We start from the raw sequence: 2,874 nt of genomic DNA, 5'->3' as shown, positions 1-2,874 counted from the left end.
CGAAAAAAGGGGGGAAATATTATTGAAATGTTTTATTATATAAAGTAAAAAATGATTTCCCTCAGGCTCGATTGTCTTCTCATTTTCTCCTCTCCCTCAACTAAACGTGAGAGTTTCTGTGTGGTAACCTTTTGTGTTGCAATATTACGTCCTTACCTGCAGCGGACAAGGATAATTAAAGTCTTGTGACGTACTCTTTCTTTCTCTTTGTTTGCCAGTTTACAAGTGTGTGTTTGTGTGTGTGTGCACGCGTGCAGTTTTCTTAGTTTTTAATCTAAGATCTTTAAAGCCGTTGCATGGAGCAAAGTCTATGGTCGGTTTAACCTTTGCATACCTAGGGTCATCTGACTGTTGGTATGTGTGTGATTATAGTGTGTGTGTGTGTTTGTGTGTGTGTGTGTGTTTGTACATGTGTTTGTGTGTGTGTGTACGCGTGCTTTCTTCCTAGTTTTTAATCTAAGATCTGCAAAGCCATTTCGCGGGGCCAAAGTGGTCGACGTTAATTTTGCTTACCTATGGTCATCTAACTGTTGGTATGTATGTGTGTGGATATAGTGTGTGTCTGTGTGTGTATGTCGTGTAATGAATCTAATGAAGTGTGTTGAGGTTTCGTCATCATCACCCGTTTGCTGACAGCCTCTCGGAGTCGTGCTGTCGATCGCCATGTGACTCTTCCGATTCGTTACGCAGAAAGTTGTCTCGTGGCTCCCATGAAACATTACAATTTTTAGTTTGTTTTGGGATTTGGGGGTGGGGGGGGGGAGGGCGGTTATGTACATGCATACTAATAGCATGCGGGTGCACAATTACACAGTATCGGCCGTTATCACATAATATTATGTTTAATACGAGGGTGGTTGGTGGGTGCTCTCTTGTGGTTTCCCATCTTTCTGGTGGGTGCTCTTTCGTTCCCATCTCACATCTATCGTCCGTTATCTCCCCCTCCTTCTTCTTGGTGTTGGTTACTGTCTTGTAAGACCTCTAATCTTCGGCACTTAAGACCTTATTGCGTTAAAAGTGCCATAATACTCTTACTAAAACTTATTTTGATACACATTAATATTAGTATAAGCGTTCTTATCTCTGTTTACCTGTATAATGACGAATCAGTCATGTGCATCTGCTCGTCAATCACCACGTGCCCTTCGATATTGCTGTTATGTACACATACACTGTATTAGTAATAGATAAGGCAACGGAATTTCCGAAGCTGCCCCATCATTTCCTCCAAAAGTTCAAGAATTGCTTACCGCAGGCGGTAGAATGAAAGAGAACACGGGAAGTGAATGGAATGAGTGAAAGAGAGGGACAACTCATGAGCCCTGGAGTGAATGGATCCTGTGTATCTATTTTTGTATTTTTAAATGTTTCAAATAATAAAATAATAAAATAAAGGCTGAAATAAAGTAAAGCAAAAAAAAAACACACACACACACTCCTCACTCTCCACTTACACACTTACTACTACACACAGACACACTCACACTTACACATGCATACACACACAAACACTCTCTCACACACATACACACACAAAAAAGAGGGAACAAAATGAAAGAGTTAAACAGCCATTTTAACACAAATAGGTCACAATATAGGTGCTGGAGATTAAAACCGGGGAACAATCATGCTTTTATCAATGGGTAGTTGGCGGGTGCTCTGGTATGGTGTGCTCTTTCTTTCCTATACTACCCTTTTAATGTTTGTTACTCTCTTATAACGCCTCTAATCTTCTGGCGCACATGTGACCTTATGCCGTTGCGAGCGCCGTAAAACCTCTACTAAAACTAAACTTTTAAAAATGCTCCTTTGAGTCTGTCACTGTCCTCCTCTTGCCGAACCGAACAGTCAGCCACGTGATCGTCGGTACAGTTTTAAGTTCTAGAAATGTGTCAGACAGACAGGCTGCTTGGACCGAACACTAACGCCGGTTTCTTTGTAGATGATTACGCAACTCGGCCTTCCTAAATGTACACATACGTTTCTTTTCATGGATGGTATTGTTGATTTGATCCGTCTTTTGGCGTATTCTCCACGATGACAATTCCACCTTTCGTCTCAAGAGCCGGACAGCTATAGCCGTTTATAAAACGGACTTAAAGTGAAAGTGATTTTTGTTAACACGGTTCCATTGGGTGGTGGTTGGCAGCTGCTCTGGTGTGGAATTTTGTTCCTTCTTTCCTATCAAACATCTGTCGTCCTTATCCCTTCTCCTCTTTTTTGTGTTTGTTACGCTTGTAACACCTAATCTTTGGCTGTAATATGCCCTTGTGTTGCAAGTGCCGCAAAACCACTTAAATGTGTGTGTGTGATTTGGGGGGGGGGGGGTGTCTCCAAAGGACTTGACTTGTTCTTAACTTGATTTGCTTTTATATTATGAAACTTTGTGAATTAATTAGTTGGTTTTCATCCTCTTGATTGATTTCATAGGATAACACATTTATTTTAATAAATTAAGAGCTAGTATTTGGGTTGGGTTGTATATCCTGTTTTTCGCTTTACCCTTTCATTAATTACTTTAAGATACGTACGTACGAACGAGGAGCCTTAATATCAACTCTTTCGACGTCAAGTAACTGCAGGGTTGGTGATTTTTTTGATAAAAATAAAAAAAATCGATTTTTTTTATTTAAATCAGATTTTTTTTATTCAAATCGGATTTTTTTGATTTTTTTTATTTTAAAAAAAAATGTCGACACAGTTTGGGATTTTTGGTGGCTAAAAGTATGTTCTTTTGGTGCAAAATGCATTGTCTTTATTTTAACTAATGATTAATTTAAGCAACTGCAATTTTAGAAAGCCTTAATCTGCTATATCAGTGAATTATGGCTACAGACAAAAAATGAAGAAAATGTCAGTCTAAAAGGAAGGGGG

This window comes from Aplysia californica, unplaced genomic scaffold, assembly GCF_000002075.1.
Source record: "Aplysia californica isolate F4 #8 unplaced genomic scaffold, AplCal3.0 scaffold01105, whole genome shotgun sequence".
Classification (NCBI taxonomy): Eukaryota; Metazoa; Mollusca; class Gastropoda; order Aplysiida; family Aplysiidae; genus Aplysia; species Aplysia californica.
The sequence above is the reverse complement of the archived record's forward strand: the minus strand, read 5'-3'. Positions refer to the sequence as shown.